Below are 18311 nucleotides of genomic sequence, written 5' to 3' on the forward strand. Positions count from 1 at the left end.
GCCCCAGGCCAGCTGCTGCTTTTTTGTCAGCAGCGGCAATGGGAAGAGCGGAAGGACTCAGGGAGCACCGGTTGGAAGCATCGCCGCTGCCACCCGCTCTCCTGCGCACAGGGCTCAGTGGGGGTCCTCCCTCCGCAGCCCCCACAGGTTCCTGCTTTGTTTTAACGGGGGAGCTGTCCTCCCCTTCAGCGCCCTGATGTGGATTCACTTGAGGAGCACCACGGGGAGCTGTCCCTTCAGCACCACCAACAGCCGCGCTCTCGCTCCCTCGCTGGAGGGGCGGGGGTATAAGCAGCAGTCTATGAAAATCCGGAAGAGGTGCACCCCTACCTGGAGCCCTTCCAGGCAGCCTTCTCTGAACATGTTCCAAGTAGCTGACCCTGAAAACTGCGAAACATAATGACCTGTGGAATAGGGAAGAAATTATGAGCTTATCACTTGGAGTCCAACTATTCTCTTCTGCTTCCTCCCAACATATCCTGAGAACCCAAAGCTATATCCGTTCCAATCTCTTTTTTCCTATGCGGGTTGATCAGAGGCTGATGAAAAGCCTCAAGCAGGACATAAAGCCATTCATATTCCCCCAGTGTTGCCCTCTTTAAGTGGCATTTATTACTGAAAGCTTAGTTGTGTTTCTCAGTAGGTTTAGCACATACTGTAAATATCTTCCAAACTGCTTTTAAAAATGCTAGGGATGAGTAATCATTTCTGGACCAAAAAAATGAGAAAGTTTGAGGTTGTATTGTATAATTTAGTAAAATCCAATTTCTGCCTAAAACAGATTGATAAGCATTGAAATACTACATATCTATAAGAATGCCCCTTTCTAATTCAAAGTATTAGTCAAGAGTCTCATACTGGATCAAGCCATGCATGAACTTGGCAGTCACGGTGATGCAGCTGGAATGGGACAAGTCTGACTACATAGAGAAGAATCCAATTGATGACTGATTCAGAGACTTTTTTTCCTTTAACTTCCATTGGAGCATCCTGCACTTTATATGCACTTTTGTATGCAGGTGATGCTAAGTTGTTGACTGTGAACCTGAATAATTTACAGTGAATGTCAACTAGATGTCAGATAGAATGCATTGAGAAGTATGGACCTGAAAATCAATATTTAAAAGACCAAGTAGTTGTACTTGACTGAGAAAATGGCAAGTCATACATACATGACAAAAAAAAATAAAAAAGAAGTAAAATGGCTATGTGAAAGAGTGTGTTCTGCCCATTTTATTGTATGGAAGTGAAAGCATGGAAATGAGAGTTGGTCTCCTGGTTAGATCAGGAGAAACAAAAATAAACCAATGCAGTGGGAATGAGCTACTTAAGATGTGCCTGTAGCAAAACAAGAAGAGGTAGAATCAAGAGTGAATGAGTGCTGAATGAATGTGGACTGAATATAGAAGTGAGTGACCAATATGAAAAAAAGTATGTTGAATTGGTTTTGTCATATAAAGCAAATGAATAGGAATCAAACTGCCAAAACAATATATGAAGGAAGAATGAATAGGTCAAGAGGAAGGGGAAGACCAAGCAAGTTGTGGTTGTATGGAGTTGAAGAGATCCTTAAAAGAGAGAATTGAGAAGTTTATAGAACAAAAGGCAGTGTATGAAGCAGTGTGTGCATGTGGTGGAAGCAGGGATAGTTTGCAAGGAGAAAAATGTATGTAGAGGTATAATGAGTGATGCTGGTGTAAACTAGTTTTACCTATGTTCCTCTTCTTTTTCTTATGTTTTTAACTTCTTTGGTTTCTTATTTCTTTTCTGCATTCAGCGTAATATTACTTACCCAAAAAGGAATAGCATGATGTATGCATTTTGTGGCTCCATCAAAACTGATCATGGCCATCTTTGAAAAATTACACAGATAATTTTTACACTGATACAGATTGTTCAGTGTCTGATTATATCAGCTATATGAACTGAAAAGAGGAAGAAATGTATGAAACTGCAAAATATAAAAGATGCGTGTGCTGACTGTTTTACGTGTGCAAATTGTGATTATCTCCAATACTGGCTACACTCAGAAAGGAACCAACATTCCAGAATGAATTGGAAGACTTCATAGTCTATTCAGCTATGGGAAACCAGTGGCTCACTGAAGTGAATAGCTAGGATCAACTTTATTGACCCAAAAACTTTGCACTTCATGAATGATTATCAAAACATAAATAAAAACACAAGACTCTGTGGAATAGTTATTTTAGCCTCCATGAACCCAATAAATATTTCTGGGAATTTTTGTGATCAAATAATTAATGTGCATATATGAACCTGATCTAGGGTTTATGACTGCCTTCACAGACCATCTAGCTCAATCTTCCCAAAGATATTCCCAAAGATACTCTCCAAATGGGTTGAATTACAACTCTTATTATCTCAATTAGCATGGCCAGTTGGAAGGGTGATGAAAGTTGTAAGAAATTGGCAGAGGTCCAAAGCAGTAAGATCAAACTTATCATTTACTCTGACAGCAGTTCTCCATTGCCTCAAGGAAAAGACTTCTTCATAACTTGCTATGTGTCTTTTTAGCTGAAGATGCCAGGACCTGGACTTCAGACCGTTGTATGTAAAATTGGTGTTTTACCACAAATACAGCTCTTGTTTAATTGGGAAGCTATTAGCAGGAGGCTTAAATTTAAGATTGGCCATAGTTTATTTTGAAATGTTATAATGTGTGTCTTTTCAGTTTCAGTATATTTAAATCTATGTTTTGTCCAAGACAATCTGTTCCAGCCATTAATTCAGATAACAATTACTTGGATTGTTACAACAATATCTATACAAAGCTCTTTTTAATTAATTTTTATTGAAGAATTGTATGCAATAGTAAAAACAATACAAAATATTTATAAAAATAATAAAGGCAGGATAGAAAATAAATAAATAATAATAATAATAAAAAGGAATAAGAGTAAAGAAAAGTGGTGAATAGATAAAGAAAAGAAAAGAAAAAAGGTATAAAGAATCAGCTTCCGATATTCTTTACAGCAGTTACAAATAAATTTATCGTCTGTCCTCCCTCTTTAAAGTTACATCATAATTCCCTTCTTCCCATTTTTTACCCTAATAATCAAATTCAAAAATCACCAGTTCTTTTTTTCCCCCCATTTTCAGCAAAATGTCTATAAAGGGTTTCCAGTCAGTAATAAATGTACTTGTTGTCTTTTCCCTAATCAAACAAGTCAATTTTGCCATTTATGCAAATTCTATCATTTTCACCAGCCATTCCTCCACTGTAGGTATTTCCAAATCTTTCCATCTTTGTGCATATAATAATCTCACTGCATCAAAGCTTTTGATGATTAACCAGCTTAGGACATGGCTTAAAAGGGTTAAATTCTGCTGATAAGAAAGCCATTGAATATATGGCTGATTTAAGAGAAATGAAAAATCAGTAACTGAACAGAATATATTCATTTTATTTTCATAGTCTGCTCTCTCCATCTCTCTCTTTGGGTAAAAGTATACACCAAACACCTCTATACCCAAGCTGAAGATTCATATAAATCAGGCATGCTTTACATACACCTTTGGAAAACTAACACACACACACACACACACACACACACACACATTCTGTGGGACTTATAATAAAACCTTTTGCCAACATTATTTGCACATCTGTGCTCATACACCATTCTGGAAAGAAAGATAAGGTCATGTTAGCAGACAAAAATACCTCTCTTATCTTGCAAAAGAAATACCTATCCTAATAGTTCAAAATAATTCTGAACTAAATGATAATCTGAATCACAAGAATGTAACTTCCTCTGGTGCCAGCATTTTCAATATGGTTCAATTTTACATGCCTTTTTTGTGTAAGTCTCATTATTTCTATGAGTATGTGCCTTAAAATGAATAACCCCTTGTTATATCTGAAAATTGTTCTTCTCCTATGCAGCATAGGATGAACCTCTGCATGTTGCTTGATTATTCATTTACTAAAATTTATACCCTCTCAGTTTCCAAGACACCATGTGGCTAATAGAATGAAAATATCAGCCTAAATACTAAAACTTGATTAAAATTACACTTAAATATTTTAAAAAATGACTGCTGCTGCAAGAATCTAAGTTCCAAATGCTCTACTAAAGACTCAGGTCTTTATGAAGAAAGAAGAATAAAATTCTACTTACTTCAGTGCAGTTTTACTCCCAAGTAATCTTTATCTTCTTTCCTTTTGGTGAATAATCTATAGGCTTCAAGATCTTTTTCAGAATATATGTATCTGAATCTTTCCCAGATTGTCAATGCTTTCTCTCATGATTGTTTTCCTATCATTATAATACTTAATTCATTATGAAGACTTCAAACAAAATCTGCCTGGAATGAATGAAAGCTTATCAGAGCAAGGAGAGCACTAATTCATTGAAGTATAGGAGATAGGTATTTTAAGAAAGGGAATATACTCCTGGTACTTACTGGAGCAGAAACAGGCATGTTTACCAATCAAAGTGAATATTTGTAGCTCAGGGTTGAACTGTGGAGTCCTTGGTACTCAGAGAGCACCAAGGACTCCACATGCATCTTTATATCTGTCATTGTGCTTATATAAACAAGGCAACAAACTGATTCAGACTTGCAATCTTTCATGGAAAATTTCTGCTGATAAACTCTAGTACACTTTTTTCTTAATCTGTTCAATTGTGTCAGATTCTTGGAGACTGCCTGGACAAATCCCTGCAGTTTTCCTGGCAAGGTTTTTCAGAAGTGGTTTGCTATTGTCTGCTTCCTAAGGCTGAAAGAGAGTGACTGGCCCAAAGTAACCCAGCTGGCTTTGTGCCTAAGGTGGGACTACAACTCACCATCTCCTGGTTTCTTGCCTGATGCCTTAACCACTGCACCATACCGGCTCTCTAGTACACATTTATGAAGCTTTATAAATAATGAACTCTAACAGAATGTTGAATATTTAGCACCCAGTAGATGATCTTTCATTTTCAGCTTTCAAAATGGAAATGACCAGTTACAAAAAAAGATAAAATATTAATTTTCTTTTAATTCTTTCTCCCCAGGGATCTCTTTATAAAAACACTGCCTTCACTTAGAAATATCTACAGTCAAACTCTACAGAAAAACTCTTCTTTCTTAAAAAGCAGAACTACAAGCTACAAATAAACTCATGTGACAAAACTCCACCAGCTGTTTCTTCTTGGGAAAAATAATTTGCAGGGGCAAAGTAATCCAGGAAGGGATGCTTAAACTTTCCCACATTTTCCTGTTTTGTTCCTAACAGCTTTTCATTTGTATGTTCCATCTTTTGTCTGGAACTGGACTGTTGAGGGAAAATAAGTAGAAAAACAGCAGGTAGTTGAAGGATTAAATCCCTTTCCCTTTAATTCTCCTCTTCAAATTGTCCTATCTTGGACCCCAAAATATTTTTCTCTAGGAAAAAAGCAAACACCATGGTTACACTAATTTGTAACATGCAGTTCTATCCTTAGTTACTGTCAGGGTTCCATTAATGACAAGGGATTCTCAGAGTGGGAACGCAGCAAATGTAAACATGTAATGGCCATCAAGTAAGCATGAGAAAAGGAAGGTTAAGATTTTGTTATGGTGTGGGGGAGGCAGGGGGAGGAAGGGAGTAGAGGAAAGGAAAGAGCATGCTGGATTTACAGTAGGAAGGGGTATAAATTCTGTATCAGTCTCAGCCAATTCAGAGATGGTCAAATTGTCTGTAATGGCTGTTGTTCTTTAATTACAATAAAATTTTAGTTCTTAGCTGTGTTAGTCCAGGTCAGTGGGGAGCATTATCTTACTTTATGATGTCTTGTGGCACCTGACAGTTGGGCACCTAATATTTCAGGCTTGTGGGGACTACATTTTTACTAATAACTCAGGCAGTGAGCGAAAAGAGTGTTCCTCTTTAATGGATTGAGCAAAGCAACCCTTTGAAGCTGCTTCATGAAACCTCTTTGAAGCTGCTTCTAAGATGGAAGTGTAGCAAAATTGTTTTGGCTATTTTCTGAAGCTTCCTCCAGCAGTTATTTTGTGTAGACCACCAGAAGCACCAAAGGCTACTGGAGGAACAGTTTTCAGGTAGCTATGAAAGCACCAGAACGTATTTCTTCAGATGTGCAATGCATGTGTAGAAGCCTTTGGGGGCTATTGCAAAGTGCCTTGTGTGGGCAGATTGTGTCTTTTCAACCGGATGAGAACTGTATTTCCCTTATGGAGCAAGGCATCTTACTGAGACCAGTCCAGGCCACCTTGCACAGGCCTACTACAAACTGAAATCAACTGGAAACTGCTTCAAAAGACATATTTAGATGTAAGGCATTCTGAGCGCAAGAAACTATTTTGAATATCAGGAAAGAACTCACAATTCTTCCATACAATAAGCTGTTCCTGATTATCCAAGCTTTCTTCATTCTACCAATATAATTTAAAATCACGTATTAACAGAAAGACTAAGATGCACAAATGAGTTTACAGCGTTTGATTGTAGTAATGAAACATAACTCTCATGCTATGTGCTACTTCATTTATGAATACTGTACACGATTTGACATCTTCAATATTGTAAGTAAGTTTGTAATTTGCTTTTTAGCTCCTATGTGGCAGCCAGTTGAGAGAATCAAATGTGTAGAACTTGCCTTCAGCAGAGAAAAAATATCTTTACATGAATTTCCACTTCCCTTTCAGTCTCTGCTAGTCTTTTTGCTCTGGTGTACGAAAATTAACAGGAAAAAGATAGGAAGAGAAGTATTTTCAGTTCAGATGACAATCTCAAAAGTACGATGTCTCTTGTATTTGGAGATCAAAAAGAAGACTTTTGTTTACTATTGACTTATCTATTGCATTATTTTTCTGTACAATAACAAGACAAAGCTATTTATAGCTTTGACACATAACAGATGATAACAGGTAGTAAGAAATGCATTGATATATAGGCACATGAAAAATAAAATAATGTGAAATGTATCATCCCACTATAAAATGAGGTGTTAGCATTTCAAAACCAAACTATTAAAATCTAAAATGTTAAGAGAAGAAAAGGAATGTCTTTGCCTGGTTGAAAGAAGGAAGTAATGTAGGTATTAGATAATCTTCTCTATAGAAGGGAGAGCCTTCTATATCAAGGACCCATAGTCTCCTTTATAGCAACCAGCCTAGCTTCATTCTGATGGGGGCACTGATAGGGGCACCTAATTGTATTGGCAGGATGTTTAAATGATGATCCCTTTACTTTAGTTCTTCTCAGCATGGCACGCAGGGGCTCCAGTGTGCCTGGTAACTCATGCCCTGGTGGCCTTGAGATTTCCTCATGCCGCCCCCCTCTGCAGGGAGGCAGGACCCATTTGATTGGTCCGCCCCTGACGACTGATGGACCTGGCTGGGTTTCAGAGGGAGCTGGGGGTTATACCTGAGTCTCTCCTGCATGGTCCAGTGGAGGCCCTGGCTGCTGCCTGGAATAGGGAGGCGGCCGGAGCCTTGGACAGGATCGCGCCTGTGCAGCCTCTCTTGCCCACCCAAACCCGGCACTCCCTGTGGTTTATGGATGAGCTGAGGGTTTTGAAGAGGGTTAAGAGACGCCTAGAGCGCCGCTGGAGGAAGACAAAAACCAAACCCAACCGAACACAAGCAGAGCTGCGATTAAGGCCTGCCTTGTGGTGATTAGAGAGGTGAAGTGCCAGTACTTCTCCGCTCTTATTGTGTCCACAGAATGCTGCCCGGCGGTCCTGTTTAAGATTACCCGATCCCTTTTGGGAGTCAGAAATCCATCTACAGGGCTGTGCTGAGGAATTTTTGGGGCACCTGCAGGATAAAATTGCTCGGATCCAGACCGAGTTGGACTCTGAGCGTGAGACAGAGTCGGAGGAGATACCCAGGGAACATACTTACCAGGTTATCTGGGACCAGTTCAATCCTGTTGAACCCGAGGAAGTAGACAAGATCCTCTGGACTGTAAATGCTACCACTTGCCAACTAGACCCATGCCCCTCCTGGCTGGTGAAAGCAGCTCTGGAGGTGACATGTGGATGGGTCTAGGTGATGGTAAATACATTTATTTATTTATTTATTTATTATTCAAATTTAGTTACCACCCATCTCCCAGCAGCCTTTAAGGAAGCACTGGTGTGCCCCCTCCTCAAGAAGCCATCGCTGGACCCTACTATACTGGACAATTTTCGCCCAGTCTCCCACCTCCCCTTTATGGGGAAGGTGGTTGAGAAATTGGTGGCTTTGCAGCTCCAGAGGATCCTGGATGAAACGGATTATCTAGACCCCTTGCAGTCAGGTTTCAGACCCAGTTATGGGATGGAAACGGCATTGGTTACACTTATGGATGATCTCTGGCGGGAGCAGGATGGAGGCAGTGCATCCATCCTTGCTCTTCTTGACCTCTCAGTGGCTTTCAATACCATTGACCATGGTATCCTTCTGGACTGACTTCAGGAGTTGGGGGTGGGCGTCATGGTTCTGTGCTGGTTCACCTCCTTCCTCCAGGGTCGGTCCCAGTCGGTGTTGATAGGGAGTGAGAGATCCAGCCCACAGCCTCTACTTTGTGGGGTGCCACAGGGTTCGGTACTCTCTCTGCTCCTTTTTAAGATCTACATGAAACCACTGGGTGAGATCATCCGTCACTACGGGGTGAGGTATCATCAATATGCAGATGATACCCAATTATACATCTCCATCCCAGGTGAAGTAAGTGATGCCGTGGCCACCCTTTCTGAGTGCCTGGGGGCTGTGGGGGCCTGGATGGGGGACAACAGGTTGCGGCTGAACCCGGGGAAGACGGAGTGGCTGTGGATTAATGGCTCCTCGATTTCTGGGAAATTGTCATCTTTAGTTCTGGATGGGGTTGCACTGCCCCAGACATACCTGGCGCGTAACTTAGGAGTCCTCCTGGACTCACAGCTCCTGCTCAAAGAGCAGGTGGCAGCCATGGCTAGGAGGACCTTTGTGCAACTTTGTGTTGTGTGCCAGTTACGCCCCTTCCTGGAGTGAGAGGCCCTTTGAACGGTCACTCATGCCCTGGTTATCTCCCATATAGACTACTACAATGCGCTGTACATAGGGCTACCCTTGAAGAGTATCCAGAAGCTACAGCTGGTGCAAAATGCAGCCACGCGGGCAATCTTGGGTTTCCTGAGACCAGCGCATGTCACCCCTTTGCTCCGTGAGCTGCATTGGTTGCCAGTATGCTTCTGGGTCCAATTCAAGGTGTTGGTTATCACCTTTAAAGCCCTACATGGCACAGGTCCAGGTTACCTAAGGGACCGTCTCATCCCTATCATATCAACCTGTCCACCTGGTCATGCAGAGAGGGCATGCTACGGACCCCGTCTGCAAGAGAATTCCATCTGGCAGGGTCCAGGAGGCAGGCCTTCTCTGCAATAGCCCCTACCCTTTGGAATATCCTTCCCCCAGAGGTGAGATTGGCTCCCTCCCTCCTGGACTTTGGGAAACAGCTAAAGACCTGGTTTTGTTATCATGCCTGGGGCGGGAGAGAGAGTAGTCATTCCTGGGGATGGTTAGTTTTTTAGAAGGACCCTGCTCTGCTTGCAAATCACAGAGAACTTGCAGCCATTGGAGTTTTTATCATATTTATTTTATTATGATGATATTTTACAGTTTTATATTTTCTTATTTATGTTTTATTGTAAACCATCCAGAGTCCCTTTTGGGAGATGGGCAGTGATAAATTTGATTAATAAATAAAATAAACAAATAAACACCCTCTTGGCATTTGCCAGGTTTCCTGTTCACTGGATTATGTTTTTCTAAAGATTTTTGAAAAATTAAGAATAAAAGGAAACTAGCCTGCTGCAAAGCCACACACTAGCTTAAATTACAATTAGTAATTCTAACAATGCTTCTGCACCCTTGTAGACCCAAGGCATTCCAACCATGTCACACATGGTTCAATATACTTCTCCATCCTGTTGAACTTTTACAGGAAATTGTTGGAGAAATAATTCAGAGCTTTATTGCTCCTTGTAATCGAACTCCAAAGAAGCTACTGGTACCCTTGAATGTTGCATAGGTTCAAAAATGAACTGGATGAGAACAAGCTGAAATTTCAGTCCAAACATAATGAAGTGCTGCTGGTAAGTAGGAACTTAAAACCAAGCTTTAAAACCAAGGATAGAGTTTCCCTGATTTGAGGTGGAGTTTCACTTCTCTTGAAAGAGTATGTACTCCGCTGTCTAGGTGTGCTTCTTGATGATCAGTTGTCACTGGATCTGTACTTTTTTAAAGCCATAAAAAATGTCCAAAAGTTGTGGTTGGTGCAAAATACAGCAGCTAGGCTGCTAAACAGTACAAGGAACAAAGCCTTTACTGAAAGATCTATACTGGTTGTCAGTTGCTTCCCAGGTACAATTTAAGATGTTGGCAGTATCTATATCCTACTAAAACTCTCATGTCTGTTTGTAACCTTCAGTTGGATGAAATGGTGCATCACAGGGCAACAATTTTTATAGTCCATCTTTTGAATATACATGCTAAAATTTTACATCAGATCCTAAATCAGCTCACATGACTGAAAAGTCATCAGAATTACTGCTTGTTGTAATTCATCTCCTCCAAAGTAAGCATGCACACACTGCATAGTGTCAAGTATGGATTTGTGTCCTAACAGAATTACTTACAAATATGTAATTGGAACGCAAGAGGAATTAGAAACAAAACTGCTGTGATTTGTGGTTAAAGGGTTGGATTAGGACTGAGAACTCAGTTCTACCCTCAGCTATAAATATTCATTGGATGCCTCTCTGTCCAATCTATCCCATAGGATTATTGTTCTGAAATTGGAAGAAAGAGTGCCACATACACTGCCTTGAATTCCTGGAGGAAAGGGTGTGTCCATACACACACACACATGAATTCTAAATATTAGAAATCAGTCATGACTTGTTAGCATAGTTATCAAGAATCATAGCTATGCAGTTCAGGCAAATAAGACATTGGATACAACTTTACTCATCGAAACCTTAAAGGGACTTGAAAAAATGAAGAGCTAAAACAGCCTTTCCCAACCTGATGCCTCTGGATCTACTAGGATTGCTGTTTCCATAATCTAAGAGGGGAAGGATAAAGTGAGAGGGAAGTAATTCTCATGGCCCAGGAATTATCAGGCATAAAGAAAAGAAAGGGTGAATGGACTGAAGTGTTGGAAAAAGTGAGCTAATGGGGGTTGGTTTTTATTTTTAATCCAATTTATATTGATGATCAACTGCCTTTAGCTCTGCTTCTCTTCATATTCCAGAAAACGTCTTCTGAAAATCACTTGCCATATTCCCAAACCACAGTCCCTTCTGGAAAAGAGCCAGGTGTTTTAACACAGAGGCTGGATTCTTGCATCACACTAAGCCATAAGGTGTGCTTTGTTCGGTTTGGACTTAACAAGTTGTGTAATCTGCCTGGCTCCCACCTGATGACAGACTGTGGGAAAAAGGGACTGAAAGTGAAAGCTAAGAGAATGGCTGCATCAGCCTGCAATGAACCAGTTTCTGATTTTGGCTATTGTGTGAAATAGCTTTATAACAGTGTTTTTCAAACTTGGCAACTTTTAAGATGTGTGGACTTCAACTCCCAGAATTCCCCAGCCAGCCATCTTAAAAGTTGCCAAGTTTAAAAAACACTGCTTTATAGGCAGAAGTTTCTAGGTTTCAGAGAGAGACCTGGAAAAGGAGAGAAGCTAATCAGGCTCAGTATGCAAAGCAAAAGAAGTATACTGGAGACTATAAATAAGTCAGGAGATTAGAATGTAGGATGAAAGAGGCATAGGAGAAGGAAATAGTTATGTTTAGGATTTTGTTAGTCATAAAACTAAAGCTTAACTTTTGTAACTGTTGAGCAATAAATAAATTTATCCTACATGAGGGTTCTTGGCTTCTATGTTATTTCTGCTGTTTTTAATTTTGGTTGCTTTTACTATGTTTTTATTCTGTTTTCACCTGGTAGCCATGGTATTCCCTATGACATACTTTAAAGAAGCAGGATAGGAGGAGTCTTAACACCTTTGAACTTTGGTGTTGGAGAAGACTCCTGAGACTATCAGGGACAGCCAAGAAAATGAACCGATGGATCATCAAACAAATCAACCCAGAGTTCTCACTCAGGGCACAAATGACCAGGCTCAAATTATCCTACTTCATTTTTAAAAATATTTATTAAGACTTTCCATATAATAAAAGATGAATCAAAAGAAAAAAAGAAAGAAAAAGAAAAAAGAAAAGAAAAAGAAAACTAAAGAAATATATGACTTCAGACCTTCTTTTCAACAGATAATTACAATCTTATTGTCCCCCCTTCCTCTTAAATATTTTACAAATCCTCCATCTCCTCATTTAGTCTGCATCTTTCTTAATCTTCAAATCCATAACCATCACTTCATTTTCTTCTTCTTTCAGCAAAAAGTCCATATAAGGTTTCAAGTCTTTCAAAAAAAGACTTAATCTTTTGTATATGAAACCTGTTCTGCCATCAAACTACAGCCACTCATCAGAGATGGAAATACCAAGAGCTCACCTAAAAAGCTAGACCCATGTGATAAATGTGGTCAGAAATTCAAGGCAAGATAAATTCTTTAAGGTGAGTCATTGTTTTCCAGAGTCTGAAACAAGGCAGTAGATGGCAGTGCTGAATTAACTTTACAAATCAAGTTGCTTTTTCCCTCCACAGCCAGCTGCTAGTGCTGAGTGTTCACAAATGAAGTATGCTGAGGATCATCTCACTCATGAAATGTTTCCTTTGGATGATGTCAGAAAGCCACATACTACTATGCTTTAGGAACACCATATATGAACATTGTGGAAGTGTCTATTTTACCATGATTGCAAGTGTTCAAAGGCTGGAGCCCCTGACTTCCCAGGAACTAAAAAGAAATCCCTTTTTAATTTGCAAGAGAATTAGAAGTGGCGGGGGGGGGGGGACTTCAGAACTTGTTGCTTTGATTCTCTATTTCTCATGTTAAAATAAAAGCATGAGCCATATGACTTTGGTCAATCTGTTCTCCTCCCATTAATTCACCTGAATTTTTTAAAAAAGTAATTTCTTTTTAACCTATTGACAACTTCTTGTTTTTCTTGCTCCCATTCTGCCCCAATTCATTTTCTAACCCATGATTTTCCATGGATTTTTGCATGCATTTTCCTTGCCAGCCTGTTTACTATCCGGCTTATAAATAGTTTTTCAAGGGTCTGCTTACGGTCACTCAATCACACATTAGTCACCATCTACTAGTGGTGGTGCAATACATTCTACATGAGGCTGCACTTAGTGATTAAGGCACCAGGCTAGAAACCAGGAGACTGAGAGTTCTAGTCCCACCTGAGTCATGGAAGCCGGCTGGGTGACCTTGGGCCAGTCAGTCTCTCTAAGCCCAACTCACCTCACAGGGTTGCAGTTGTGGGGAAAATAGGAGGGGGAAGGAGTATTTGGTATGTTCGCCACCTTGAGCTATTTATAAAAATAATAAAGGTGGGATAGAAAATAAATAAATAAATAAATTTTAAAAACCATCAGAACCTGCAGTTGGCCCAGAATGCAGCAATGTAGGTAATTATGGGTACACCACAGGACATCCATGTAACACCACCACTCTGAGAGGTGCATTGACTCCCACTAGGCTTCTGAGAACAATTCAAGGTGCTGGTTATCACCTACAGAAGTCCTAATAGCCCAGGACCAGGTTATCTGTGGGAAAGGCTGTTTCCAGTTATTTCTGCCCATCCCACATGCTCTCACAAGATAGACGTGCTCCTCGTCCCCTGGTCCCCTCCTTGCAGGCCACAACTAGGGTCTGTGTCACCCAAGGCAAACATGGATTCTGTGCCCATTTTGGTGTCCCCCCCAGCACTCATTTTGGCACCCCCCCCAGTGCTCATTTTGGCACCCCACTGGGCACCCCCCAGTGCTCATTTTGGCACATGCCCCGGTCGCCTCCCACTAGTTGCGGCCCTGCCTCCTTGAGGCAATATCATCTGATGGGCCTAGAAAGCATGCCATTTCTGTTGTGCCAGCTGCCTTTTGGAATAATTTCCTCTCTCCCCATCCTTCTGAGAGTCAGATGGCCCCCACCCTGTTAGCCTTTGAGAAAACTTTTAAAAATTGGCTTTTCCACTGGGGGTGTTGGGCCAGCACAATAAATGAGTCCATCTTCTGAGAGATGGAGTGTATGTGTAAGAGCTAACACTTTGGATCCCATTAATGACCTGACTCATGCACAACTGAAAATGCAGAATTCAGATTTATTGAGAATGTGTACAGATCAAGGGAAAAGCTGTGATTGAAGATTCCCACCTAAACTACCTAATTAAAAGTTAGCAGACACCCCGCTTCCCCCTTATTTCTCTTCCCACCTAATTCCAACGGTCAGGCATGCCAAGCACAGATGTCTCTGATGGTATGACCTTGACTTCCTCCATTAGCCCAAACAGAATAGTTTCACACTCCCTGGTGTTCCCCTCTCCCAACTGGTTCTTGACACATGTTGGCTCATCATGGCAGACGAACACGATCAGATGATTCATTGATCATTTGACTGTGGAGTCTGACAGACTGCCCCTCCTGGGAAAAAAAAATCTACACAAAATTTAATATCTCAGCTTAACACTGATTAATTGCAATTGTGGCAAGGAGTTTAAAGATTTGTAGAGAAAGGTAAGAGAGGAGTTAGTCCTTAGGTTTGTCAGGATATTTAGTGTAGAACTTTTTTAAGAGGTCTGGAACACAAACATATTTACTATCAACCCATTCGTGCTCTGGAAAATGCTTCCAACTTATTAAGTACTGAAATTTCCCTCTGGTTTTTTGAGCATCTAAGATCTCTTTCACTTCAAAATGCTGTTCTCCTTCGATCATCATGGGCGTTGGAGGAGGCTCTTCTGGGTGCCAGCGAGGCGATTCTTGTACACATTTCAATAGGCTGCAATGGAAAACAGGATGGATTCCTTTCAAGTTTTTAGAGGTTAGTTGTACAGTGACAGGGTTTATGATCTTCTCAATCTCGAATGGCCCCACAAACTTCAGACCCAACTTTTTATGGCTGCAGTGACCTTAAAAATTTTGTGGACAAATAGACTTTCTTTCCCACCTTGAATTCCCATTCCAGAGACCTTTTGCGATCCGCATATTTTTTAAACCTTTCCTTAGCCTCAGTTAGTGCTTTTTGGATCACTGGCCAATTTGAACTAATTTAATCTATCCGCTCACTGGCTGAGCGTGATTTGGATGTCCCGCTTGGGGATTGGCATGAACTCCTGGCTGTACACTCCTTGAAAAAGAGACAAACCCATGCTCTGGTAAACCGAATTATTATATGCAACTTCAGCAAAGGACAAAAGGTCTACCTAGTCATCTTGTTGATAATTTATACAACATCTTAAAAACTGTTCACGGGTGACATTCAGATGTTCCATCCCCCTGTCTGTGGATGGTTCAACAAGTTGAGGGCTTGAGAGGCACCAATTAATTTTAAAAATGATTTCCAGAATTTAGAAGTATACTGGACATCGTGATCGCTGATCACCCTATTAGGGACCCTGTGTAATTTATAAATATGCTGAATGAGCAGTTTTGTGGATTGGCTGGCCATGGGCATGCCAGTGCACAGGATAAAATGAGTGTCAGAACCAAGCCTGCCTCTGACTCAGAAAGTGAAACTCCTTCTGAGTCAGAGGAGGAATTAGAAACTTACTGGGCTGAAACCAGGAAAACGAAACTCCAGGATGAGTCAGCAGTGCGGGAAGAACCCAAGGCACTGATTGGCCAAGATTCGGAGGAGGATTTGAATCCTCCAATCAGCACACACCAACGACGGGCTGAAAAGCGTGCGAAGGAGAAAGCAGCCCAAATGGCTACAGAAAGGTCCAAGCATGCCAAAGATCGGAATAAAAGGCAGCCACATGAAGAGCTGCTGGAGACAACCGATCCTCCAAGCCTGCAGCTTTGGAAGAAGAGTCTTTACCTGCATTGGAGACAGCATCTGTTGCCAAAGAGGAATCAGCTCCTTTGCTCCACACTGAGGAGGGATTGAAACCTGATTCTGCTGCCACTGAGGAATCTGCATCAGCCACGCCCAGCAGCCTCTGCCTTGCATCCAGCCACGAAACTTGTGTTCTTCCCAGCAGCTGAGTCATGCGTTGAAACTCCAGCACCGCCATTTGCCCTCAGTCCTGTCCCACTGCGCTTTGCATGATCATCCATGTTTGGGTATTTCTCATCTATCTTGTTCTGGATCTGTGTTCCAGTCCAGTTCGAGGCTTCCAGCTGAGCCCAGCCTTGTTCCAAGTTCCAAGCCTTGGTCCAAGTCTCCAGTCCAGAGAATCCAGCCTAGTCCAGGGCTTCTAGCCAAGTCCAGTCTTGCTCTGAGTTCCCAGCCATGTTCAGAGTTCCAGTTTTGCCTCGAGCCTCACGCTAGTCCAGAGATCCTAGCCAAGTCCAGCCTCATGTCCAGTTCTTAGTCCTGCTTCGAGACTACTATATTGTGCCAGTTTGAGACCTGTTGCCTCCAGCACACTGCATTCCAGGCACATCCAGTTATCATTCAGTGGAAGGTCCTGTTCTGCTGCCTTGTTGTGGCCCAGTTGGGCTTGTTGGACCAAGCCTTCATATATCAAGGACTTGATTACTGTAAATGGTTATAAAGAGTATTTTTTATAATAACCGGCCTGGTTGCATAGTCTGAACAGGACAATGAGCTTGCTTAGAGAAGAGATCTGTCACCACCCAAATTACCATTTTCTTTTTGCTTTCTGGTAACTCTGCTATAAAGTCCATGGCAATCTCCTCCCAGGGCTGGGTTGGACTGGCTACTGGTTGGAGTAACCCTTGAGGTTTTCCCTCTTTTTTCTTTGCAGTGGCACAAACTTACATCCTGTCTGAGGCTTGGCCACCAAAACTGCCTACACAGTAAATGCAAAGTTTTCACTAATCCAAAATGACTGGCTGACTTGGCATTGTGGCTGCATGCTAAAATTTCCTTGCGTAAAGCTTCTGGAACATAAATTTTTCCTTCTGCCCACCACAGTCCATCACTCTCTTTCAAGGAGGTTTTATTTTCCTGCAGCCAAGTGTCATTTGGTAGCTCCCAGCTCAGCACTTGTTTTAAATCACCTGAAGCTTCTGCTTTCTCTAGTTTTTTCTGACTTCGAGTAACCACAGCCAGACCCAACTGTTGCTTTGGAAACACTGTATCCACTACCTCATCTCTCTGGCTATTATGTTGCAGTAATCATTGCAGTAATTGTGACAAAGCTTCCACTAAAACGTTCTTTCCCTCAGGCAGATACTTTATAGCAAAATTGAAAAGCTAAAGAATTGAGTCCAGTGAATCTTCTTTGCATTCAATTTCCTCTGAGTTCTCAGCACCTCCAAATTCTTATGATCAGTCCAGACCTCAGAAGGCTCTGAAGCCCCTTCCAACAAATGTCTCCACATTAGCAAAGCCCAGCTCACAGCAAACACTTCCTTTTCCCATACATGCCACCTGCACTTGGTCTCGGTAAACTTTTGCGACAAGTAAGCACATGGGTGTAGTTCACCATTTTGACCTTTTTGCAACAGCACTTTCCCAATACCCATACCTGAGGCATCAGCCTGTATGATGAAGGGTTTAGTGGGATCTGGATGCTTTGAAATGGGCTCCACTGTGAACAGCCATTTCAAATAATCAGAAGCCTCCTGGCATTCTACTGTCCAATTCAACACTGCACTGGGGCTGTTAGCTTTTTTCAATTCCCCTGTCCTCTTGGTTTTTAATAGATCTGTCAGGGGAAGTGCAATTTGAGCAAAATTCAGAATAAATTGCTGGTAAAAATTTGTGAACCCCAAGAAACTCTGCAGTTGCCTCCATGTTTTGGGGGGTTCCCATGCCACCACATCTCGCACCTTTCCCAGATCCATTTCAATGCCACGGCTCGACACTCTATAGCCTAAATAGTCCAACTGTTCCTTGTGGAATTCACACTTTGACAACTTAGCATACAGCTTTGCATCTCTGAGCTTTTTAAACACTTTGTGCACCAAGCGTACATGCTCCTTCTCATTTTCTGAGTAAATTAAAATAACACTCCTTTGTACAAATGTTCATGTAAAACTTCATTGATCAACTGCATGAATACTCCAGGACTGCCTTTCAACCCAAAAGGTAAAACCAGGTACTCATAACTCCCAATAGGGCAGTTAAAAGCTGTTTTCCACCGTCCCCTTCATAAATGCAAACTCAAAAGTAAGCTTCCCTCAAATCCAGTTTCGTAAAGATTTTTCCCTTTGACAGATGGGACATGTTTTTCATTAAGGGGACAGGGTATTGGTTCACTGTGCATATAGTGTTTAACCCTCAAGAG

Source organism: Candoia aspera, chromosome 1, assembly GCF_035149785.1.
Source record: "Candoia aspera isolate rCanAsp1 chromosome 1, rCanAsp1.hap2, whole genome shotgun sequence".
In the NCBI taxonomy this organism is placed as follows: Eukaryota; Metazoa; Chordata; class Lepidosauria; order Squamata; family Boidae; genus Candoia; species Candoia aspera.